Source organism: Rousettus aegyptiacus, unplaced genomic scaffold, assembly GCF_014176215.1.
Source record: "Rousettus aegyptiacus isolate mRouAeg1 unplaced genomic scaffold, mRouAeg1.p scaffold_m13_p_6, whole genome shotgun sequence".
NCBI classification, from domain to species: Eukaryota; Metazoa; Chordata; class Mammalia; order Chiroptera; family Pteropodidae; genus Rousettus; species Rousettus aegyptiacus.
The window spans coordinates 93,917,780-93,945,054 of NW_023416309.1; the positions used below are offsets into that span (position 1 = coordinate 93,917,780).

The 27,275-nt window shown below is 40.6% G+C and overlaps 1 non-coding gene across 1 annotated transcript; it reads right to left on the minus strand.

Annotated features, from left to right (window-relative positions):
- Window positions 1–9,159: 9,159 nt before the first annotated feature.
- Window positions 9,160–9,261, minus strand: LOC118604436. The gene has a single exon (XR_004951743.1). It is a non-coding gene; the product is annotated as a small nucleolar RNA SNORD20 (small nucleolar RNA).
- Between the last annotated feature and the right edge of the window lie 18,014 nt (window positions 9,262–27,275).

The following is a 27,275-nucleotide window of genomic DNA, read 5'->3' on the forward strand; positions in this document are numbered from 1 at the left end:
TTCAAAATAGACCACAGACAGCAGAAGATAGGATTAGTGAATTTAAAGGCAGGTCAACAGAAATCAAGCTGAAGCATAGAATAAAAATAAAATAATATGAGAATGGGGTCAAGGGGTGGGAAATCGTTCAAAAACCTCTACGACAATTTATTATGTAATTAGAATCCCAGAGAGAAAAGAGAGAATGCTTGAATATTCAAAATGTTTAAAGAGATAATAGCCAAGAATTTTTCAAAATTGGTTAAAGATATCAACCTACAAATTCAAGAAGCTCTAAAGACCTTAAGTAAGGTAAGTACAAAGAAATCTACACCTAGTATTTTGTAGTTAAAATGCTAAAATCAGATAAGGAGAAAATCTTAAAAGCAGCAGAGAAGGAAAAACACATATTACATTCAGGGATATAATAAGAACAATAAACAACTTCTCATTAGAAACAGAGGAAGCCAGAGAACAATGGAATTACAAATTTTAAGTGCTTTTTTAAAAAAATAAATAAATAAAAGGAGGGGGGCTATAAACTTGAATTCTATATTCAGCAAAAATATGCTTCACAAATGAAGGACAAATAAAATTTCCACTTCCAAAAAGATGGAGTAGATTCATTTTCCCTATTTCTCCTGGTAAGTACATCTAAAAATACTATACATTATATATAAAACAAATAGAAGGTTCTGATGAAAGATGGAAAAAGCCTGACCAGCTAGGGACCTCAAGACCCAAGGGATGGCACAGTAATGAGTTCCCTGTGGTCTCTTTTTGTCTCGTATATCCCAAACTTAGAACCAAAAACCTAGCAACCCAGAAATACCAACAGACACAAACAACAAAAACCCTAGCAAAACCATGACCTCTCCCCAAAGGAAAGGGGCCACCTAGCATACAGAAACCTTGCAGACAATAACCATTCTACTTTAACCAACACCACAGAAAAAAACTGTGAGCCCATTCCACTCATATCAGGAAAAGCCAAGTGGAGAGCCTGGACTTCCACCCTCTTGAGGTTGGAACAGAACACTCCAATGCCCCTGTCAGGGCAGGGTCAGAGAAGTCCGAGTAGGGAGCCAAAACCTTCATCCCTGACAAATAGGAAAAGGCTTACCCCCACCACAGTGTCAGTGGGACCATGTAAGAAGCCTGGATTCTATCCTTACTCAGCAGTAACGAAGAGCCCTCCCATCAGATGTCAACAAAGATTAGGTATAGGACTTGGCATTATACCTCCACCTGCCAATATGAGGTGGCATCATCCCTTCCCCTTGCCAGAGCAGTATCAGAGAAAGCCAGTTAAAATGGAGGGTTTAAATAAGATCCAGAGTATTTGAACATAATATGAAAATGTCCATGTTCTAATAGAAAAATTACTTATACCAAGAACCAGAAATACTCAAACTGAATGAAAAAAAAATCAAGAGCCCAATGTCAAGATGACAGTGATGTTAGAATATAATCTGACAATGATTTCAATGCAGCTATGATTTTAAAAATATTATCAATGGTAATTATGCACACTCCTGAAACAAATAGGAAAAAAAATGAAAGCCTTAGCAAAGAAATAGAAAGTCTCAGCAAAGTAATAGAAGATGTAAAGAAGACCCCAATGAAACTGAAGAAGATGATAATGAAAATATAAAGCTCAGTCAATGAGATCAGGAGGAAAACAGAGAGAATAAAGAATCAATGAACACTAAGATAAGATAGAACAATGACCATTACACAATCTGAGTAACAGAGAAAAAACACTGAAAAAAAAATGAACCTCAGAGACTTACAGGACTATAACAAAAGATCTAATCCTCGTGTTATTGGAGTCCTGGAAAGAGATAAGAAAGAAGGCAGGGCTGAAATCATAGATGAAAACATTTCAGATTTTTCAAGAGACATAAACCTGCCAATTCAAGATACTGAGTGAATCCAAAATAGGAAAAACCCTAAGAAATCCACTCTAAGACATATCTTAAACTTCTGAAAACTAAAGACAAAGAAGAAATCTTGAAGCAGGCAGAAAAAATCACCTTGCTTATAGAGAAAACCCATTCAAATGACAGCAGGTTTTTCATGAGAAGAAGGGTTATTTTTGGACATGTTAACTGAAAAGAGACATAATAGAATTCCTGGGGTGATGGAAATATTCTCTATCTTGATCTGGGTGGTGATCACACAGTAAAAATTCATATAGTTGTACACTTAAAATATGTGGGGTTTTTTGGTATGTGTATTTTTTCCTTAATAAAGTACTGTTTTTAAAAAAACAGGTTGTTAAATGTTGGTTTGGAACAAGAAGAGACATGGGGAAAAGTAGTTATAGCAGACTCTGTAGTGTGACCTGGGATGGTTGTCTCACAACCTCCTGTCCCACCACTCAGCCTACTGGTAGGAAAACAAAGTAACACTGTCTGTTCTAATAAGTTTGGCTGTGTTTCGAACAGGTCCCTTGCCATATTATGATGGTCAGACTGGAGAGGTCAGCGCCCCCTTTAACAACTTCTTTCTGTGATATAACTCCAGCCTTTATCAGAGCTAACTACTGTTTTCAGAGCTTAGTAACTAACCCAGAGATTCTAAACAGGATTCTCAACTCTAGTACACATTTGACCTATCTGGGAAGTTTTTTTAAAAATACCAGTAGTCAGACCTCATCACAGACCAAGTAAAATAGAACCCTTGGGATGCGTCAAAGTGCAGGACTTTTCTTTTCTTTTCTTTCTTTCTTTTTTGGCTTGTTTGTTTGTTTTAAATACTGAAATGCAGAAAAATTTTATTTAAAAACCTTTTTTTTAAAATAAACTGCTTCGTGTACAGCTTCTAAAACTGAACATTAATTGATACAAACATGCAGGTATACATTTTAATGTTTTTATTTTCAAGTTCACTTAACAAATGTTGGCCTCCTTACTTCATTTTTCAGAAAAGATGTTTTCTTCATGCCTGCATTAATTTTCTTATTATTTTAATTGCTGGACTATCAGACATCTCTCTCAGGGTAAGACTTAATACAAGCATCCAGCTGGCTACACTGCAGGATATGTTTGCAAGTCAGGCAGTCTCTGGTTTTATGTGGACACATTCCTGGGACGTGAAGTGCTGTAAAGTTCTTGACAGCCCCAGCTCTCCTCAGACCTTCCCTGTAGAGCCTAACATCAAGTTTAATGTCTCTGCCCTGGCCCCAGTGTACTGGAGGTAAGCTCTGAGTTCCTACATTCACCCAAGATAACAGCTTTTCTTTTTTATCTCTCCTTCTCAACTCGAGCCCTAATTCAAGCCCGCTCTCTTTGGCTAGGGCTTTGACATCTGCCTTGCATTTATAAACCTCCACCCTGGAAGCTAAACCCTAGTCTCTGTGCACCTCTTCACTAGCTCAAAACATGCTGTGAAGGGATGTAAAAGTGTGCACCTTACTCTCTTGAATATCCTTGGTCATCTTCTGCTTTCATCCCCATAATCGAAACCCAAACTAGGTTCTCTGAATTCCAACACATTTCGATACAGGGGGTGGGATCTCTAAGGCACCCTTACGGAATCTATTCACTGTACTTTTGTCAGTGCCCTTGGCCTCTGTCCCCCTTCCTCTTTTATTAAGACATATTTGACATATATTTTATGTAAGTTAACAGTGTACAATGTGATGATTTTATATACATATATATTGCAAAATTATTACCACAGTAAGGTGAGTTAACACAATTATCACCTCATATAGTTTCCTTTTTTGTGTGTGGTGAGAACATTTAGATGTAATCTTTTATGTACTTTCATAGATACAATAAGGTGTTGTATATTACATCCCCAGAACTTATCTTAAAACTGGAAGTTTGTACCCATTGACCACCATCACCCATTTCCTCCACCTCCCCTCCTCCCAGTCCTTGGCAAGCACCAATCTACGCTTCGTTTCTATGAGTTTGGCGGTTTGAGATTCCACATATAATTGAAATCACACCATACTTATCTTTCTCTGTCAGATTTATTTCACTTAGCATAATGTCCTCAACATTCGCCTACATTATTGCAAATGGTAGGATTTCTTTATTTTTCATGGGTGAATGATATTCCTGTGTGTGTGTGTGTTTTATATTTTATTTTTCCACTTATCCGTCAACAAACACTTAAGTTTTTCTGTGTCTTGGCTGTTGCAAATAATGCTACAATGAACATGGGGGAATATTTCCTTGATTTAGTGACTTCATTTCCTTTGGCTACCTACCCAGAAGTGGAATTGGTGAATCATATGATAGTTTTAGTTTTAATTTTTTGAGAAACCTCCATATTGGTATCCATAGTGGTTACACCCATTTACATTCACACCAACAGTGCACAAGGGTTCCACTTTCTCCACATCTTTACCAACACTTATTTCTTGTATTTTTTTTTATTATAGCCATCCTAACGAGCATGAGGTTTTGATTTGCATTTCCCTGATGATTAGTGATGTTGAGCACCTTTCCATGTGTGGATTGGCCATTTGTATATCTTTTTGGAAAAATGTCTCTTTGGGTCATTTACTCACTTTTTTCTTTTGCACATTTTTAACTGGATTATTTGAGTTTTTGCTATTGAGTTGTATGAGTTCCATATATATTTGGATATATTTGGATAGGTGAATTGCAAATATTTTCTCCCATTCCATAGGTTGCCTTTTAATTTTGCTGATTGTTTCTTTTGCTGTGCAAAAGTTTTTAATATATACATAAACCCGCTTGTTTGTTGTTGCTTTTGTTGCTTGTGCTTCTGGTGCAAGCCACTGGCTGAAGTAGTCTGCCAGCAGAACTGCTGTCCCAGGGATTATTCTATTACTTTATCTTTTTCAAAAAGTTCAAAAATCATTGCTGAGACCAATGTCAAGGAGTTTTTCCCTGTGTTTTCTTCTGGGAGTTATATAATTTCAGTTATGTTAAGTCTTTAATCCATTTCAAGTCAATTTTTGGAAGTGAAGTGAGATAGAGGTATAATTTTATTCTTTTGCATGTCAATGTCCAGTTTTCCCGACACCATCTATTGAAGAGACTATTTTCCCATTGAATAATTTTGGCTCCTTTGTCAAATATTAGTTAACAGTATATCCACAGATTTATGTCTAGGTTTTCCCTTTTATAAGTCTCCTTTGATGGTGCCATATTTTCCTGATTCTTTATGATCCACGTAGCCTTGTTTTGGTGTCCATGTGTTTGAAGGAGCAAACACCTCTTCTAGTCTTTACAGAGTAGTTTTGACATGTAAAGTCCTCCTGCCAGTTCTCCAGGCTGATGGGATTAGCTCTGGAACTACCATCATGCTGCACTGGGTCCAAGTTACGAGGCTGTTGTTGCTGGGTCTTCAGTGGGGTCTGTAGTTGGCAGGCTTTTTACCAGAGGCTCAGCGAGGCAATAAATCCTTTCTGGTCTTGGGTGGATGGCACTGGCTCCAGTACCTTGCTCAGTAGGATAGTTCTGGAATAAGGGTCCACTTCAGGTCCACAATTGGGTTCTCAGACAACTCACTTATTACCAAGAGCATGAACAAGTATGACTCCCACCAGGTCCCTGGGAGGGCTCCTGCCAGTCACCGGGAAGGTCCCTGGGTGGGGAGGAATAGCCCTGGACTGTGGCAGAGAGGGGCTGGAACTATGTACCAGGGCTGTTTCAGGGTCCAAAGTCATGAATGAAGTATACAGACCTGTCTTTGGAGGCACAGATGAGCATGTCTCCCACCAGGTTCACGGGCAGGCTGGACTGCTCCCTGACTGGCTGGAAGGGTGAGAGCTGATTTTAGGTCCTTTCAGAATCTCCTGAGGCTCAGACAGGAGACTCAGATCTCTGCACCACCAGGACTGCTCACAACTGTCGCTGGGAGGGGTGGGAACTGAGTATCTGGTTCTTTGAGAATCTTCAGGGTTGCAGACAGGAGGGTCCCCCACCGAGTCCCTGGGACGGCAGGTCTGCTGGCAGACTACTTCAGCCAGTGTCTTATTCTCTTCAGCCCTAACTTTCTGCCCTTCCCCAGGATCCAAGTTCCTGAGGTTCCAGCCTCAAAGACCCTATCAGACTCTTAGAAATTCTGAGTTCTTCAGATGGAAGGAAATGGTATTATTCTATTACTTTATCTTTTTCAAAAACAAAAACCAAAACGATGTACATTGATCACACATATAAACAACAATAGGATTTTGGACAGGAAAGAATTGTTTTGCCCTAGAGTGGCAAACAGTTTTCGTCTCTAGTAACCTTCATCAGTTAGCAGGGGCCACCTAGAGAGATACCTTGAGAAGAATTCTGAGGCTGTCTCTACGCTCTGCTAGAAATCTTACTTTGTTCTATGAGTAACATCTGCCATGGACAAGGAGCAAGAGTAGCAAGACGTATGTCAAATATCTGCAGGTACTGATTCTATTTCACGTGAGCAGCAAAGTCAGGCCTAAAACCCAGGTTTCCTGGCACCCAGTTGTTTACATATCCACTTAAAGAACATGCGAGAAACATACGTCTGAGTTTATCAAATAGAAATTGGGTAGTACCTGTTACATTAGAGAACACTTCTTTGCCTTAAAATGTTTTAACATGGGGAATTTCAAGTGTTTAGTACATTTAAGAGCTGGTTTGCAGATTGTTAGCTACTTGACAGTGAAACCTGGGAGCAGATTAAGAGCTCTCACTAAATGACTATCAGAGAGAAATTAGGCTAAAATCGAAGTTCAGAGATGATCATGTACTCTAGTGGTGAACTAAGACATCATTTAGAAGAATTCCATTTACCCTGAGCTTTTCAGAATCATGGCTCCTGAAGGGATAAATATAGGCTTAAATTGCAAGGGGGAAAAAAGAGACATAATATTTTCTTTTTAGGACTTCATAAGGATGAAAATTATTCTTTTTGGTATACATGACTTATGAAGTTACACATTAATTTTAAAAAGAAAGAAAAAGAAGAGTTTTAAAGTGTAAATACCCTTTGAGCCAGCGATTTTGCTGGAGTTGATGGACAAGCCAGAAGTCGCATGAAAAGACTTAGTACACCCATCTCCTGAGAGAAGAAACCTCCACGCAACTTTCCTAATTGTAGCCAAGGTGTAATGAGACATGATGAAATAAATTGTAAATCAAGGGAGGACCTCCAGAGACTAGGACTTGATAGATGTGAGTTTCTAGGAAGGAGTTAGAGGAAAGAGAGAGGGGGGAATTTTGGCCCTCGAGACTCAATGGCGGACTCCTCCACTGGTCACCGAGCTCTGCTGGGCTGGCAGCGGCCACAGACTCCTGGCTGGTGAGGTAGACCTTCTCAGGGGAAGTGAAGTGAAAGGAGATCTTCCTGAGGAAGAAAGGTGGTCTGCTGCCGGTGGACTTGCTGGTTACCTATCTTCCAGGTTGATTTGATGGCATGTGGTGATCTGAGGTCCTCCAGCATTGTACTGCTTGACTCAAGCTTACGAGCCAGGATTTAGGTAACAGGATCTCACTCTTGCCCCCAGTGAGGACTCAGAACCAGCTGCCTACCCATGGTCAAATTCATATCTCATCATTACCTTTTGAGTCTACAACATAATCTATGTAGCCCCAGCATCCTAGAAGAATAAGATCTCCAAAAATAAATGAGCAGAGGGTTCTACTTCCATTGCAGCAAGTGCAGCAAATTAATATTTTTTATGATCCAAGATACAACCTTACACCTATAAACTTCAGGCATTGAAACTACATTGGCTTTTCCATGTATACAAGGCTCACTGAATTTTTTAATCTACTGTTTTTTAATAAAAGATGGCAAAACAAAATTATATCAATAATTCTTGCAGACTGGAACTATATATCTATGTCAAGCGACTGCCTTTGGCAATTTTTTTTTTAACTGCATAATTACAAACCTGCAAGATGTGTGGTATATAATGAAGTCGCTGGTGTAACCTTAACTGGCTCCATGCTAATAGGTGTCTCTCTCGTTTTGCAAATTATAACCTGCAAAGTGATGACATGCCTGGAAAGCAGTGATGGGAATTCATGAAGCTTAGCACCAAGAGTCAGAAAACACCCATAAGAAGCCATCCCAGGCAGATTTATGATGCCATTAGACAATACGCATATGGCATTAATTATACCCTCTGAGTTTTGCTAGATTGCAGCCCCAGACAGTGTGACAGGCAGTAACACCCCAACCACGATGTCTCTCAGCCACTTACCGGTGACATCTTGACGTCTTTGTCAAACACAACCTGTGTACTAAAAGCTCCCAGGTCTGGGCCCAGAGGATGAAGACTCTAAATGTCCCATCCTGCCTCCATCTGGCAGGCAGCCAGGTGAAGTTAAGCTAATGAAGAGAAAACAGGACCCCTCCTGAAAAGAGATATCTCAAGATTGAAGGGGAGATTGACAGAATGACTGAGAATCTGGAAATAAGACTAGAGAAGAAGGGAGAAGGAGTTGGAATTTTTTTAGCTAAGGCAAGAGAGAGCTAGAGATGGGAGCAAGGAAAGAGGTGGGCGAGAGGATGTTAACATTCGTCTTTATGTATTGAATTACTGATCCTCATGAATAAAACTTCCAGCCCTCTCTTTATCCTTAAACCATGATATAACATCCCACCAAAAGGCCAGCCAAAGCCCCTTGCACAACCCAGCCACAGAAACTCATTACTTCCCAAGACAGCCCATTTTGTCTTTGGACAGCTCTGATGACTAGCAAGTTCATCTTCCTTCAGCACCAAAACGTGTCTCCCTATAACTAACAGTTACTAAAGGAAACACAGAATGACCACCCCTCCTTTGAGTGACAGCCTTTGTATAAGCTATCGTATCCCACAGACTACTCTTTCTCAATATGGCATAGATCTGTCTGTCTCTGACCCACCAGGATATTATCATCGAAAGCAGAAAAGAGAAAAATTGTAAATGAAGACATGTAAAAAATAAACACATAAAAGAACTAATTGATAATAAGAAACTGTTAAAGGATAATTTCCCTTGCCACCCCCCACCCAAAATGTAAAAACATGACTCTCCTATGGAAATAAAATAAACACATGTTAAAGGTTGCATTTAACTCATTATCAAATGGAGGAATTGGATGTTACACCCAGTTTGAAAAACAAACCAAAGCAGAAACACATTTAAAGATGAAGACTATTAAAATGAATATGCAAATAGAAACAAAACTGGTTTTTTTCACAGTAGGGGAAGGAAGTCAATGAAATCTCTATGTGGAGAAGACAAAATTTGCCTATCTATAGGCAAGAATTATTTTGTATTTTTTTCCTTGGGATTTTATCAATTATTTCTCAGATAATCAATCATCATATCCATGTTTTGCATTTTTATCAATTATCTACAAGTTGCAGAGATTAAAAAAGCTCAAAGACAGTAAAAAAATGTATTACCTTTCTAGGGCTGCCTTAACCAAAGCACCACAAACTGGATGGCTTAAACAGAAACGTATTGTCTCACAGTTCTGAAGGCTAGAAGTCCAAGATCAAGGTGTTAGCAGGGCTGTCACCTTCTGACACCTGTGAGAGAGAATCTGTTCCTTGCCTCTCACCCAGTTTCTTTTGTTGGTTTCCTGGCAATCTTCAATGTTCCCTGGCTTGTAGATGCATCATCCTGATCTGCCTTCATGTTCACATGGTACTCTCCTTGTGTGTGTGTCTTTGTCCAAATTTCCCTTTTTATAAAGATACCAGTCATATTGGATCTGAGATTTATCCTACTCTAGTATGACCTCATCTTAATTTATTACATCTGCAAAGACCCTTTTCCCAAACAAGAACACTGCTGGGAGTTAGGGCTTCCATGTATGCATGAGGGTGGGGAGCACACAATTCAACCCAAAACTGGTTCAAAGACTCCATAGAATCAGAATAAAATAATCTAAATGGATGTTCTGAACAATATGTAATTTTCCACTGAAACACAACTTTTTCCTTACAGAGCCATGTAGAAAACTTTGGTGAAACAATTTCAGGAAATACTGGAAAAGTGATATCCGGAGGTCTGGATGTTTAGAACTTCCCCCCAGTTCCTTTGAAAATGTGTCAAAAGAGTGTAAATTCTGTCCTACTGATTGATATTCTCTAATAAGGTAATGGGAAGAAAGTCACAACTCAAAAGGGCTAAGGGCTACAAATTTACCCGCTTGCCTAAAAATCTTGTCCAACTCACTTCTAATGGAAGCTGATTGGACTGGGTTTTTAAAAAACTCTCTGTTACAGTAACAATAATTTACTAATATAGCATTTTCTAATGCAATCCTCATGACCTTTGAGGTAAGTAGTTTGGTCCCCAGTTTATAAATGAGAGAGCTGAAGTTCAGAGGATTTAAATGAATTCCCTAGAGTCAAAAAGCTATACACAGGATGTATGGCAAGCACCTTTACCCGGCTTCATCTTCTTATCGTCCTGCCCTTCTCTCCCCTTTGTCCAAATTTCCTTATCAATTATTTAAACTGTTGATTAGTATTTGTTTCTCATGCCATGTCCAAACGCTCTGTTGAAATGGAGCAAGGAATAAATAAATTAAGTCATACAACCAGGACTGAATGCAGCACTTCTGCCTGCATGAGCACAGATTCTAAGATAATGGGCTTTGCTGCCCAGAAACCACCACCACCCCTGCCCTAGGCCTGCCTGCCCCTCTCTGCCTGTCTCTCTCTCTGTCTCTCTCTCTCTGTCTCTCTCTGTCTCTCTGTCTCTGTCTGTCTCTGTCTCTCCGTCTCTCTCTGTCTCTCTCTGTCTCTCTCTCTGTCTCTTTGTCTCTCTCTCTGTCTCTGTCTGTCTCTGTTTCTCTGTCTCTGCCTGTCTCTCTCTCTGTCTCTCTCTCTGTCTCTCTCTCTGTCTCTCTCTCTGTCTCTCTGTCTGTCTCTCTCTCTCTCTCTCTCTCTCGTGAACAGGGATGGTGGGCAAAACTGGTGCTCAGAACTCTGGAAAAAACTGACAAGAGCCCCAGATTCTACATATCACACAGGTAGTCAGCATTTAACAAATAACATCTATATCCGATCATGCTGACTTGGTATTACCAGCAGGGGAAAAAAAAAAGAGATGAGTGCAGGACCAGATCCTTTCACTCAGGCCTCTTCTTGGATCTCAGAAGCGCTGACAAGAGCTGGAGGAAATCTTGGGAACTGTCCAGCCCCACCTCTTCTAGTTACTACCTGAGACTCAGAGAAGTTAAGCAATTTGCCTCATGTCACACAGTTGGAGCCAGAACACAGATCTCCTGACCCCAGGCCAGAGACTTTTCCAAAGCACCCTAAAGGGCTTGGTTTGATTTTAAAACACCCACTCTTTCTCCTCCTAGTGATTTTTAATCCCTGTCAAGTTATCTTATATTTGTTTGCTGTGGGTTTTGTATTATTGGGGCTTTTTACAGTAAAATAAGGGAAAATCTTTATTTGAGGACTTCTTTTGAAATTCCATGATAGTTCTTAAGATTGAAGAATTTCATGCAGAAGTTTTTAACCACATGAAAAAATGCCAGCACTCCTCCCTAGCCCTACTGACTTTGAACCTTAAGGATGGGGTCCAACACCTATATATATATTTTAAGCCCTGCAGGGGATTCCGAAGGTGGGAAACCACAGCTCCAGGTTGTTTTAAAACCAGGTTTGGAAACAGTTCTCTCATGGGGCACATTCATTCAGCTCACCATTTGACAAAGAAACAAGCACCTATAAGCAGTAGGAAAGTCAGAGGAGAATGCACACACATAATCTATCTCCTCCTTTCACTACAAAAAACACAGAAATATTAGATATAATATTTTTAAAATATAAAGATAGATAGTTATAAGATAACCGAGTTAATTATTTTATGTTTATACAATGGAATGGTATGCAGCAATAAAAAATAATAAATTACTGAGATAAGTATCAATATAGGTGACTCTCAAAATCGCTATGTTGAACAAAAGAAGCCAGATACAAGAGTTCCTGTTGTATGATTGCATTTATGCCAAGTTCAAGAATAGATAGAACTAATCTATGGTGATAGAAATTAGGTTAACTCTTAGGGAAGATGGTACTCACTAGAGAGGGATTTTCTGGGGTGAGAGAAATCTTCTGTCTTGATCTCGGGGTTGCATCTTAAGTACACATAACATTTTGTCTTTTACTATACATAATTATGCCTCAATAAAGCCTCGTTAACATGAAAAAGCAAAAAAAAAAAATGGTTTGAGCTGTGCTCAAAAACAAGAGTAAAGCAAAGGGCTGGAAAGATATCAAATTCAAAACAGTAACTGCCGGTAGGAAGAGAAGGAATGGGCCTGTGTACAGAGGTGAATGGAAGATTACCTTTGTCTACAAAATGTTCTTTTTTCTATGAAAAGCAAATAGGACAAAACAACTTTTAATTTTATTAGACTACAGGTATTTGTTAAATTATACTCTTTACTTTTCTCCTGTTGTTTTTTGTTTTTTAAAAAGAAGAAAAAATAAGTGTGAAAGCGAAACCAAGGTCACAGAGCAATGAGCAGGAGGCACATCTTCTGTCACTAAGTTGAGCCATCTTTACACTCTCCAAAGCTAATGACTAGGGGAGCTCTTCCTCAAACATGTGCATGCAAGAAACTTTTCAGTGAAAGGACATGTGTATTCCTTGATGTCATGCCTCATAATGTTTGCATTTTATACTCAGTTTGGGCATTAATGGACTCCTTTTAGTCACTCAGATGGAAAGTTGAACCACGACTTCCCCTCTGAGGAATGTTTTAGATCTTAGTTTCCTCGACTACAAAATGAATTATAAATTCCCTTCATTCATTCAGTCAGTTGGTCCATTATTTTCTGGAGTTTTTCCTAATTGTCAAGCTCTAACTCCATGTCCCTTGCAAATCTGATGTCCATGGACAAATTTATTCAATCATTTATTCATTACATATTTATTGAGCATCCCCTCAATGCCAAGCTCTATGCCAGGCATGAACCAAGACAGATAAGAGAGGAGCTGTGGGCACTGCTGACACACAGGCCAGGAGGCATTTGAACTGGATAAGAACTCATCCAGTTCCGCCCTGCCTTCACACAGGTGAGGAAACAAGAGGTTCCACCAAGGGATGTGACTAACCCAAAACCAGGTAGCTGGTTAGAGGCAAATCCAAAGCAAAAACCTGATCTAGCGGACTCCAGACCAGGACTATTTCTACCCCAGCATCCTGCCAAAAGAATTTAGGGGTCTTGCAGTGTAGGCCTGCTATTTTGTTGTGATTTCTGGATGGCTCTCCTCTTTCCCATGGCTCACTGCATTGGAACTACAAGTTAAAGACCTATTTCCTTGATAAAGTAAACTCAAAGAATCGTGTTTGTTTTTTTGCTGTTTCTCATCAGTATCTACAATACCAGGCACATACAGGCATTCCATAAACATTAGCTGCATAAATGAATGAATGATCAGTCTGACTCCAAAAAATTTCTTCTACAGCAGTTATTCAAATAGAGAAAAAAGAAGGTAATAAAATAGAATAGATGAGAGGGCATCATGGGCGAGTGCTATTCCTTATAACTTTTGTGAGTCACGATATAAAATATATTTCTTCCTATGAGTCTCAGTCAAAGAAGTTTGAGAGTCCTCTGCTAGAAAATGGAGATGTTTTAATTAGAAACAGAAAATACAGGAAGATGGAGACATTTCAGGCTGAGATGATGAATTGAATTTATAACATGTTGTTTCTGAAGTGCAGATGAAGATGCCCAGCGGCCAATTGAGCCTGAGAGTCTAATAACAGAGAGATGTCAAGCAGGTCTACCCCAGTGAAGGTGATAGCAGTTCAAGAGGACAACAGAATAAATATCAAGGCAGTGCATATTTAAATGCTGTTAATTTCACAGTTGATAATAGCTGCAAGAGCCAGAGTGGGGAAGGGCCAGCTTGACTAGGGTAGAGAGGTAAGCCTAAAGGAGAGCTAGCATTTGGGGCAGCTAAGAAAGGTGAGAGAGAGCAAGCCAGGCAGGAAGAAGAGAAGATGCCCAGAGGCAGAAAAACTTAGTATTCGTAACAGTGAGGAAACCAGCTCTGCTGGTGCAGAGAATTCAGGAAGAGAATAATGCTGGACAATGATTACTATTTGTAAATTACTCCAGTGGAGTTTGATGTTTATGGGCCTGGTTTTGTGGCAAGAACACTAGGAAGAATGAGGAAACCTAATCCTTTAAACCCGTTTGGGCAGCTCCAGTTAAGTCCCAGGCTCTGTACTAGCCCATTGGTGCTCAGCCTTGACTACAGATTAGAATTACTTGGGGAGTGTATTAGGCAGCTCAGGCTGCATGACAAAGTACCATAGACCAGTGGCTTATGCAACAGAAAGTTATTTTTACACAATTCTGGACACTGGAATTCAGATCAATAGTGTCAACAGTGTTGGTTGCTTTGGAGGCCTTTCCCCTTGGCTTGTAGAATGCTTTCTTCTTCTGATGTCTTCGTATGGTCTTAAATGTTTATGGTCCATGTCTTAAACTCCTCTTCTTATAGGGCTTTTTTTTTAAAGCCCTTCTTCAAAATACAAGAACATTCTGAGGTACTGGGGGTTAGAACTTCAACATATGAATTTTGAGAGGACATAATTCAGGCTATAACAGGGAGTTTTAAAAAATATATCAGCTCTGGATGTCCACCAATAATCTGATTTAGTTGGCCTGGGTGACCTGGCATTGGCACTTTTCTAAAGCTCCCACGTAATTCTAATGGGTGTCCATCACTAAGAATCATTAACTAGGCCCTTAGTGGATATTTTAGGCCCAGTTCAAGCAATGAAGAAAGAAAAGAAAGAAAGAAAGCAAGAAAGCAAGCAAACAAGCAAGCAAGAGAAGGAAGGAAGGAAGGAAGGAAGGAAGGAAGGAAGGAAGGAAGGAAGGAAGGAAGGAAGGACCATATTATCCCAGCTATAAAATGAACCAGCTGAACAAAATAATCTTTAAGTCCCTTTTAAGCACTGAAGTTTCATAGCCCAGAGAAAAGAAAATAGTTCATAGCCTAATTCTTCTTTTTCATCCTAGACATTGCTAACTTTCACAGCATCCTGATAAGAAATGGCACATCTGGGGTTCAAGAATAAATGTAAAGAAACTCAGAAAAGTTACCGGAAGATCAACTTCTAACCAATGAGGTGTTCCCCAGTAATACGGATAGGCAGGATGCTCATGGCGTTCTGCCCAAATGCTTTTGCAGCTAAAAGCTATCTGGAAACCATCAAGGGGCCCTGTCATTAGCATCTCCACACGGCTGCAGTGGGACTCCTCTGAGAGCAAATTTGCACAAAGAATGTGGTATGCTAATTAAAATGGAATTCTGTGTGGACGGTTCACTTGTGGATTAGTTAAATGCAATTAGCATCTGGGGCAGAAAGTGTACTATGGAAAGAAGCTGAACTGGGTACTTTTGGGGGTGGAATGAAAGAGTTAGGCTTTGTCTAGTGTGCTTAAGGGAGTTGACTTTGCAGTCTCCTTGGGGGCTCTGCCACAGTGAGACGAAATCCACAAAAGCAGGCTGGGAGAATCCCAAACACTAGGCTGTATGACAGTTTTACTGGGTTCTTAAGCTTACCCATCCTTCTTCCCACTTCCTGTCATTAGAAGCTCACTATAATAAAAACAAATTGATATATGGTATATTCATTTTTAGCCAGTTGATAATATGAAACATCAAATAGCATGTTCCTAGAAAACCCTTAAAAAAGAACATTCTCTAAAAAGGGGGAGGAGGCAGGTCCCAAGGTGCTAGATACAGTGGACATGGTTCCCATGAGACAAAGCATTGGAGAGTATGTGTGAATTGGGAGAACTGATTTTTCTTTCCTCTGCCCAAAGGCAAGATAAATAGACTGGAAATTAGAAACAAGAGTTGGTGGGAGATGAAGCAAGTTAGAAAGAATATGGTGGCTGAGAGTCCTCCAGTTATGAGAAGAAAACAAAGGAAAATGAGAGGATGTCCCAGAAGTTAAGACATATCTGTAAATGCGTGGACTAACGTGCTTTTTCTTGGCTGACATTAGAAATCAAATGTCTCACTGAAGCCACGCATAGCACAAGACATGGGCAGGACAGTAAAGAGATGGCTGCAGGTGTTCCAGACAGGAAAAGGCAAAGAATGCCCCCTGGTCCTTGCAGATTGCATCTGACACGGAGGAAACCCAGAAGGTCCCCTGCGCCCTGTGGCGGATGGAGAGAGCATCACAAAAGCTGAGCCTTGGTTGGGCCAGTTGACCAGGGATTTCCATGACAAGGGGAAAGATAACCCCGAAGTAGAAGGCATGAAGGGCAGTCTGTCCCAGCCCAAGAACACCCATTTCTATCCAGAACAAAGTCTGAAGTCTTCCCTAAAGAGATTGCTAGTGTATAGGTCAGGGCCAGTCAGGAGAAACAAAACGCACCAGTTATTTGTACAAGAGAGAATTTACTATAAAGTTAACTAGGTAACTGGAAACGCCAAAAGGGAATTATGAGGCATCATGGAAGTAGCAACTTCAGAAAGAATTCCAACCCCTTATGGCTGAGAGAACAGGAAAGAGATGGAGGCAACTTGGGCATATTGCAACCACAGCATCCTGACTAACAAATCTCTCCATCTGTGAACTGATGCTATCTTCTCCCACCTGTCACTGATTCTCACCTCTTGGGACCTACAATTAATCTCTCTCTCTCTCTCTCTCTCTCTCTCTCTCTCTCTCTCTCTCTCTCTCTCTCTTTCTCCCTTCCTCCCTCCCTCCCTCCCTCTCTCCCCCTCTCACTCCCTCCCTTCACATCCACATTTAAATACACTCAAGTCTATTTATCTTTAAAAATCCTCCCTCTTTCTAGTATACCCCTCCAAGGACTCCCTCACCTCTCTCCTCTGGTCTTCTTCCTCACACTTCTGGTTCTCACATCCTATTAAATCCTCAACACACTCAAAAGTCCCACCATTTACCTAATATGGCTCTTGAAGAGTCTCCTCAGAAGAGACTTGCCTCCTCTTGACATTCATAGCATCTTGCACCCCTCACAGAGTTCTACTTATTGCCTGTTTCCCCCCGCTAGACTAGAAGCTTCCTGAAAGCAGGGACTTTCTATCTTGTTCACATCAGAATTTCTAGCACCTAGCATAGTGCATTACTCAATGACTGATTATTGGTAAACAATATTTAGAGAAAATTTTTAAATCATGAATCTCATTGCTTTGCAAAAAGTCATTAGAATTTATGTTATTCCTTTGAAGTTTTTTCTCATTCATATTTTCATCACTGTGCATAGCTGATCAATTTTTTTAATATATTAACTTTTTTTGCCATTTTTCATCATCCGAATGTTGAATTCTAAGATCTTATCCCTGAATGATTTCATTAAGAGTAAGTTTAATAAAAACAGTCAGTCTATGAAATGGTAAGGGCCACTTGTATGAAATTGTATATTTGTTCATTAATTGTGTCCTACATTGATATAACTGTTGCATTCAAATAAAGAATTCTCAACCCCCTGACTTTTCAGGAATTTCTATTAAACCTGTTTACCAGCTAGTTCCATTAAGAAGCCTCAGGGACAGAGCCGGTGTGATTAATACAGAGGTATCGTTCTCTGTCAAGATCAGATGCCACGGACCAGATCTTAAAAAGCACAGGGCAAACCTGGTTCCTGCTGAGACCACAGTCTTTTTGACCATGTCCAACAGAGAGTTCAGCTTCTCTTCCCCCCCCCCCCTTGAACATCATGTAGACATGAATGGGAAGTAAAGAAGTTCATGTAGCAGCTTGTGATTTCTCTCATAAATCACAAGCATGAGTGGCAGCCTTTGGTCTCACAATTTTAAAGTTTGTTATGTTCTGACTCATGTAGTCAAGAAAGACATCAGCACAATCTCTATTTTGATGTATAAGGGATGACAACCCTGACTGATGCCCATTTTTAGCATCCCATTTCTGAAAGCCTAAATGTGCCCTTTCTCCTTCCACACGTGGTAAATTCACGCTAGCTCAGGAGACACCTTTCCAAGTAAGATGTCAAGCTTTATCTAAGGGCAGTTCTCTTTAGGCCAGTGGTTGTTGCCAATGGCTCAGCTGGCTGCTCTGCACATGCAGAATTCTTCAGTGTTACTGAGGCTAGGATCCCCTTCTCAATAGCTGTGGCTCCTGTTCTACGGTAGCTTAAAAAGTAGACAAAAACCAATCTGGCTACTATTTACCAAAGGGGCTTTGTCATTTTCATGATGCCAAAGGGTCTGAAAAAAAAGTTAATACAGTCTCTAGGCCTTTTAAAAATTGCTCATTTGTTGATTGAGACTATATTTGCTTAATCCAAGATGGCCACTATCAATTCTTTTGCTCCCATATGCACATGCCATCCTTCTATCGAGAGATAGGGCCTATTTCTGGGGGCAGAAATCAATAGGAAATTTTCCCTGGGCATTAGCTCCTTGGCAAAGCTTTCTTTAGGTTGTCCAAGCTGATGTGAGCTTTCTCCACCTGTTACCCGCGGTTGCTTGTGCATTCCTCCATGGCAGCCCTTACCCTGTCATGTGTAAGTACTCTATACCTATCAGATTGCAAGGCCCTTCAGAGTTCCCAGAACAAAGTCTGGTAGGTAGTGGGAAGTATAGTGCAGTGATTAATTCCAAGAGTTTTGAAGACATTCAATACCAGGTTTAAATCTCAACTCCCTACTTAATTAGATGTGTGACTTCGGGCAAGTTTCTTCACTTCTTTGCTTGCAAAAGAAGGTAAGAATATCTATCTCATAGTGTTGTGTGAGCATTAAAATGAGATAATGTGTGTAAAGCAGTCAGCACAGGGTCTGACGAAGCAAAGCCTTCTGTAAATGGTAGCTATCATTAATATTAGGCACTCAGCAAATGTTAAAAAACAAATGTCATCAAAAACACAAACTCTCACCTGCTCTACTGAGATGGCTCCTTCTTTTATTCCTCTTCTATAATCTCCTTCAATCAATAACTTTTCACCTTAGCTGCATGATATAATTACCTGGGGAGCTTTAAAATTTCTGATGCCCTGGCCACTTTCCAGGTCAATGAAATCTATCCATGCATTTCATCAATTACCTGCATTCTTGTGTTTCATTTAAATGATGATCAGAGATAGAAATCTTAGCAAAAAGGCCCAGCTCTTAGAAATCTTAGCAGAAAGGCCCAAAGGAAAAGATTTCTGGAATGGTCACGGAGTCAGATTTGAATTTGAATCCTGGTTCTGCTATATGTTTTGCCCAGATTCACATAATCTCCCCAAGCTTCCATTTCTTGTGTATAAAATAGAATAATAAAATAATATTATAGGGTTGACCTGCAGATTAAATGAGATAAGTATTGAATGGGTCTGTCACTCTGTCTCCCACACAGGAGGCTTTTAACATATGGTCTCTCCTACGCCACTCTCTAAGTGTGTCAGCAATGAGATCTCAGTGAAGGGGAGTCCCACCTACTCTTTGACCAAACTCCTTGTTCAAACCCAAGTTTACATCCCATGGCTTTGGTTCATCTCTCTTGGCTGTACCAGCCAGTCTTCCCTCTGCTTCAGTAGCAGATGTCTGGTCCTGTGGCCAGCTCCCCAACAGGAAAGCCAACCTTCATCTTCTGAGCCATAACCAGGGCAGAGCAAAGAAGCCCATCTTTATATCCTATCTACACATACATATGAAGTGGGAAAATCTGCCAGGGGCTTCATTACTCGCAGAACAGTCTTATTTTAACCCTGTGTCACCTCCCTTCATGCTCACCCTCCCCAATCCTCTAAGTTCAGTAACTTAATGGGAAGGAGTCGAGCCAACAGGAAACAGAGCTGCCTGTCAATTTGCAATAAATGCCATGAAATCTCACTTCAAGAACAAATCCAGGAGCCCTGCCTACAAGTCATGCCTACTGATGAAGCTGCCTCCCTCCCCAACTGCAGCACTGATGCCTTCCCTGAGACCAGAGGTGGAGGCCGAGAAAGCACACAAATTCTGTGGAGTGCATGTGATGTTGGCCTGTCTGCTCAGCCCTTTCTTTGTGAGAAATCACTGGGGCCAATCAAGTACTCCAGGAGGTCTTGAGCAACTTACTTAACTGCCCTATGCCTCAAATCCTCTTTTGTAAAGTGGAGGTAATAATAGAATCTTACCATATAAAGTGGTTGTGAGGATTAAATGAGTGAATCTATAAAGTGTTTAGGACAGTAGCTGGGACACGGTAAGTGCTACATAACTGTGCATTGTTTTTATTATTATTATCATTCTCAGTCTCTGTTCCTAGTTATTTGGGGGCCCCAGAAACAGATGAGATCCAACACAGTACCATGATATGTCCAAGCTTTCATGATTGTAATAATAATCAGATTCAATGCTTACTGAGAACTTACTATGTATATTGTTTAGTCTTTACAACCATTTTATGTGGCTGGTATTAATACAATAATTTCCCCTTATCTGCAGGGGACACATTCCAAGACCCCCAGAGGATGCCTAAAACCACAGATAGCACCAAACTCTATGTATACTATTTTTTTCCTATACATGCATATCTATGATTAAGTTTAATTTATAAATTAGACAGGAAAGAGAGTAACAACAACTAATAATAACATGGAACAAGTATAATAATACGCTGTAATAAAAGTAAATATAGTCTCTTTCTCTCTCTCCCCACCCCCCCCCCCAACCTTCTCTTTGGCATATCTGAATTGCCAGCATTACTATTCTTGTGTTTTAGGGTCATTTTTAAATAAAATAAAGGTTACTTGAACACAAGACTGCAATACTGCAACGGTCAATCTGATAACCAAGATGGCTACTACATGACTAATGGGCATGGATATACTGGACAAACAAATGATTCACATCCAGGGGGGGACAGACACTATATAGAATGGCACTGCAATTTAAAACTTATGAGTTGTTTATTTCTGGAATTTTTCATTTATTTTTGAACCATAGTTGACTGCAGGGAACGAAAACTTTGGAAAGTAAAACTGCAGATGAAAGAGGACTGCTCGATAGCCTGTCTCCCTTACCAGAATGCAAGCTCTAGGAGGTACAGAATCTTACCTTATCTTAATGGCTGTTGCATTACCAGGTGCACATAGTAGGCACTCAGCACAGTCTTGTTGTGTGAAGAAATGACTGGAATAGACACTTCTCAGGTGGTCCCCAGGATCTCTTCTCTCAGTATGTGTGTCCTTATGCAATTTCTCCTTCCTGAGTGTGGGCTGAACTGAGTGACTCAGTTCTAACAAACAGGATATGACAGAAGTGATGGCAGGTTGCTTCCAAGATTAGGTTACAAAAAGACTGTTTGGGGAGTGCTTTCTGACTCTTTTTAGAATCAACGGCCACCATGTGGTGAGGACACTTGGGGCAGCTTATGGAGGAGCTCAAAGAGTGAGAAACTGTTTGGGACTGAAATGTCCCCCACCCCCCGCCTCAAAACTCATGGGCTGAAGCTCCAACGCTCAACAGCACTGTATCTGGAGATAAGGCCTTTAAAGAGATCATCAAGGTTAAATGAAGACTTAGAGGTGGAGCTGTCACCCAATGTGGCTGCTCTCTTTATAAGAAGAGATGGGAGCACCAGGTGAGCACAGAGCAAAGGTCATATGAGGACACAGAAAGAAGGCTGCCATCTGCGAGCCAAGGAGAGAGACCTCAAAGGAAACCAGACCTTGATCTTGGACTTCCAGTCTGCAGAACTGTGAGAAAATTAATTTCTATTGTTTAAGCCATTCAGCCTGTTGTGTTTCATTATGGCAGCCCTAAGACGAAGACATGAACCAATGACACATGAGTGATCTTGAAAGCAGATTCTCCAGCCCCAGTTGAGCCTTGAGATGACTGCGGTCTTGTCCCACAGCTTGATGACAACCTCTTGTGAGAGACTCAAAATGAAAGGCACCCAACTAAGCCAGGCCTAGATTCCTGACCAACAGAAACTAAGAGATAATAAATGTTTGTTGTTTTAAGCCACTAAGTTTTGGTATAATTTGTCACTGCAGCAATAGGTAACCAATACAATGAATGAACAATTCTCTGAGTCAGATAAAGACAGTGTTGTTATTATTCCCTATTTATGGGTGATGAAGTTAAGATTCAAAGATACCAGTGCCTTGTCTAAGGTCAAATGGCCTGGGAGACCCTCTCAAGGGAGAGTAGAAAAAGCCAAAGATAAATTTGCCCCCTGTAAGGGTTTTGCCTTGGTCTACCCTGCCAGGCCTGTCTAGCTAGAGGCATCAGGATATGGACAACATTCCTGAAATACTTTAGAGTGTCATCTTAATGGTCTCCTTGGAGTCTTTGCTGCCAGAGTTAAAAGAGAACTGGTATTTTAACAAGGTCCACCTTGGTAACCTTACTACATGCAGTAATGAGGTCCCTTGGAAGTGGTCTAAGGGAATTGCCTCCCTCACACCAAACTGTGTGCTTTGAGGGTCATCATCAAAAGAACTAAAATGTGGAGGTTCTTATCAGAAATTATAACGGCAAAAACTTTAAAAATGTTTGCTGTATTCTAGGCACTGTTCTAAGCATTTTATTATATTCGTTTAATTCTGACACAATTCTTCTATACCTCATTTTATAGATGAGGAAACTGAGGCACCAAAGACTTGAGCAATTTGCCCAAATTCATACAGCTAGCAAGTGATTGAACCAAAATTTAAAACCAGACATTTTACCTCCAGAGTTAAAGCTTTGACATATTTTTCTCTAGGACTTTAGATTTTTTTTTTTTTAACACCTTCAATGCAATAGTAACTTGCTGGCAAGTCTCTTTATCTCATAGGCCTTCTAGTTTTAAAATATCAAAGTGAAAAATAATCATAGCACATGAGGGATAGCTCGTCGTGCCCCATGAAAAACTTTTTAGGGGCTCCCTGCTGCCCCTAGTGTGACTTATGAGGCCCTCCAGGCTCTGACTCTAGCCCAAGCCTGTGACTCCTCCATTTATGCAGCTACAGTTCCTCTCTGCTATAACCCAGGCAGCCAGCCCCTGTGTCTCCATGCCTTTGCACAGGCTCTGCCAGAGAGACTGCCCTCACTCATCTCTCTTCCTGCTAAACACTCCTCAGCCTCCACCTCTTCTGGGAAGTCTCGCTGTCACCTTCACACCAGTCAGGAGTCTTAGCCCTGTCCCCACTGCACCACAAACACCTCCTGGCCCAATACTTGTGTCTTACCTCTTCTCTCCCCCTCCCCCAGACAATGATTTCCGAAAAGCACAAACAGCTTATTTGTTTATATTATCAGCAATTAGCACAGCACTTGGCACCTATTACATACCAGTTTGTGAATGAACACAAATTCTCCAGAGAACCTAGCAACATCTTCGGTTACTCACCCCAACAGTCTCCACTAGACAGTCCTGGAGTACAGGGCCATACAAGTCACACTGGAAGGCTCTTGGGGGACATTCTGGGTTAGCCAATACCCTCAGTAAACAGGTAAAAAACGAGTTCAGAGAAAAGAATTAACTTGTCTCAAATAATCAAGGCCAGCTGTGGGAGCATGTCTGAGCCCTCCAAATCTTAAAATATTTTTATTAGCTTCCTATTGACATTGTGACAAATTATCACAAAATTAGTAGCTTAAAAACAACACAAATTTTTACCTTACAATTCTGGAGATAAGAAGTCAGAAAAGAATCTGTGGGCTACACTCAAGGTGTCTATAGGAGTGGATCCCTTCTGGAGGCTCTAGGGAGAACTGGTTCCCTCACCTTTACCAGCTACTAGAGGCACTGCATCCCTTGACCTGTGACCCCTTCCTTCTTCAGAACCAGCACTGTAGCATCTTCAAACATCCCTCCTCTCTGATCTCTGCTTCTGTCCTCTCCTCTCCTTCCTCCCTTTTTCTCTTACAAGGACCTCGATGACAATCTAAGATAATTGCCTCATCTGAAGATTCTTATTCACATCTGCAAAATTGCTTTTACCACGTAAAGAAAATATTCACAGATTCTCGGGATTTGAATGGAGCCACCATTCTGTCTACACAGCATCCTAATGTTTCTAATGTAAAAACAGATTCATGATCTGACAGCATCTTCTATGAGCAGAATGGCAAAACAAACAAACAAACAAAAACTCTTCATTAATGTTCAAACGTATTTTATTCTTTTTCAATTTCCAAATGTCTACTTCTGAAGAACTGATGGAAGAAGTGGTTCCCAAGATATTTATATAAAATATAATATTATGTATGAATAACTATAGTATAATCCTCTATAATGCTCATATTTTAGGCATAAATTCCTTATATTTTATTCCTTCTGACTGATTCCACACTGAGCTGGGAATATCTAATTTGCAAAGAGGAGTGAAAGGAAGTAATGTTTAGTGATTACCACCAATTGCCAGATACTCTGGGTCTTATTTAATATAAACCTCACAATAGCCTTTCTGAGCTGGCTCTATTATCTCTCATTTCATAGATGAAGAAACTGACTCAAAGAAATGAGGTAGCCTACGTAACTCTAGAACCAGTAAGTGGAAGAATGGTTCGAAATCTGTCTTTATTTTGCTCTAGAACTCATACTCAGCCTTGCTGCTTCTTCCAAAATTTCAACTTTCTTTTAGCTGCCAGGTTGATTGATGTGGTGAATGGGGCAGGGTGGGTACCAAGAGAGACAGAAAGAGACCATCAGGATGAATAAGTTTGGTTGGAAATTTCCATGAGCAAGCAACTTTGGGGGAACCCTTTTGGAGGCAATAGATACCTTCCACCAAAATCCGCAGTGAGGTCCAGAAGACTGCTGGTTGCTAGGCAACTCCTTGCCAACCACACTCCATGCCAGTCTAATTAGCAGATGTCACCTAGATTCCAACAGTTGCTAGGTAACTCTCCAACTGGGGCCTTTCCCCTCCCCTCAAACCAATACTGATCCAAAAGGAAAAGGAAGGTGCTTATAAAAATCCACTGAAGATATATCTATATATAAAATCCCCTGTGGCTTCACTTTATCCATTAAGAGTAAGCAAATCCAGGAAATATAATTCAGTGACATTAATACTATAAAAAGAGTTCCATGAGACAGTAAATTGATTCTTCAGGGACAAGAGAATTTGGGGACGAGAAAAGGCCAGAGACCAGCAGAACTGTCTGTAGGAATCACTTCAGATTAGAACTCTTATCAGAGATTCCGAAGGAATTAATCCTTTGAGCGATCTGAGAGGGAGGAACGAGGACTGATATTTATGGGGTACCTGTTATTACTGAGCAATGGGTTAGAAGTTAAAGACAGGACGGTCTAACTAAATTCTGTGCATGATCTTCCCACTACTCCCTGCACAGTGCTATCGCCACAGGATGACAAGTATTATCGTTCATTCAGTATAATCTCAGTATTAACACAGACTACCTACAGCAAAAATGCAAGCTAGAAAACATGACCTCCGTTCTCCTGTTCATTGCAAGGGATTCAACACTACTTTAAGACAGTGATTCTCCAACTTTTTGGTTCCGGACCCCCTTACACTTTTAAAAATTAATGCAGACTCCAAAAAGCTTTTGGAGAATCTATTCTGTATCTATTCCTACTTATCATATTAGAAATTAAAACTGAGAAATACTTCAAATATCTATATATTAATTAATCTTGAAAATAATACAACAATAAACCCATTGCATGGTTCACATCAATGATTTGTTTTCATGTGAAAATAAATAACTACTTTCAAAACAATACGTGGTGAGAAGAGTGGCGCTGTTTTACGTTTTCGTGGACCTCTTGATGTCTGGCTTCCTAGAAGAGCTGGGTTCTCACACCCGCTTCTGCATTCAGTCAGTAGCACTGTCACATGGCGGACAGCCCGTGGAACATTTCATTCTCCTTCTCCACTCCCGAGAGAATGAGAGTGAAATAAGCAAATAACATCCTCTATAATCATGAAAATAGTTTTGACCTTGAGTACCCTCTGAAAGGGTCTCAGAGAACCCCAGAGACCTTCAAACCACACTCAGAAATATTGCCTTAAGGCACAGTAATTTGAATGCCCAGAATGTATTCAGAGTTTGACTGTGTTCCTTCTGCTTTGCTAACCAATTGTTTAAGAATACTCCACACCTTTCTTGCCTGTAGCATTTTATGGACCCTTAGAACCCCGAACCACCCCTTTGGTATATAATCTTTGCAATGCTACCTGTGAAAAATAAGATACCGATATTGGCTCCAGACTGTCTGGAAGGGTTAGAAATATCAAAATTACTAGTTTCTGTCATCCCAGTAGCCATTCCCCTCACCTCTTCTGGCAACTGGTGCAGAAAGAAGCATGAGACCTCCTGGCTTCTGTGATTGGCAGAAGGAATGGGCATCAGATCCAGACAGGCCAATCAGGACACCTTCCTGAATGTTTTCATGCTAGCTTGCAATTTCTTCTTCTCCTGAGGGATTAACATGTTATACTGACTCATCAACTGCATGCTAGTACTTTAGTGTCATCCATCCCACCCTCCCACCCCAACCCCACACTTACGATTTCACATGTTGTGGATTCTGTCAGATGATTTCTATTGGCACTTTTAACACTGAGATTCTGCTCCCACTTTTCTTGCTGAATCCCTCATTGTCCTTGTGAAATCCCACCTTGACTGTACTGCCCATCAGAGTCCATGATGATGAATTACTCTCCATAGCCTGGAACACCGATGCTCCTTTCTCTTCTCCCTCTTACCCTCCCATTTGCCCAAATTCCTCTTCAGGGGACTCAAGTCTCCTCTACTTTCACAGCAGGGGTGAAGCAGCCCAGGATGTTCTACCACTATGCGATGAAGAACACCCATTCCAACACCCATTTTTACTGACATCGTGATCTGCTATGCTAGGGCATATCTTGTCTCTTTGCATAGGCTATTCCCTCTGCCTGGGATTTAGTTCAACTCACTTTAGCAAACACTTACTTAGCATCTACTTTGTCCCACACAGTGTGCTGAGAATACAGAAGCGTAAAGAACAGTCCCCACCCTCAAAGAGTTTACACTAGTAAAGATGATGAGACATAACCAATAACTACAATAAGAACTAGCTACTAAGATTGATGTTTCACATAGGACTGCTGCCATACAGATTATAGGACAGCCACCCAAAACTGGCTTAAGTGGAAAGGAGGGTTATGGGTTCTCTTGATGAATCTAATAGGACATCAAGAGCAGCTTTGTGCTGTTTTTCTTCATTTTCCTTCCCCATTCCATTCTCTGCCATTCTCTAGACTAGTCAGCATCTGGGAGGTGGACCTGGGTGTGATCTCAGACAGGGGTCCCTTCAGGGCTAAAGGTATCAATAGCTTCCCACTGTTGCTCATCCATGGGCACTTCACTATGGGGTCTCAGTTCCTTTAATTCTCCCCCTCATCCCTAAATAGTCCTGACATTTACCTCTTCTCATT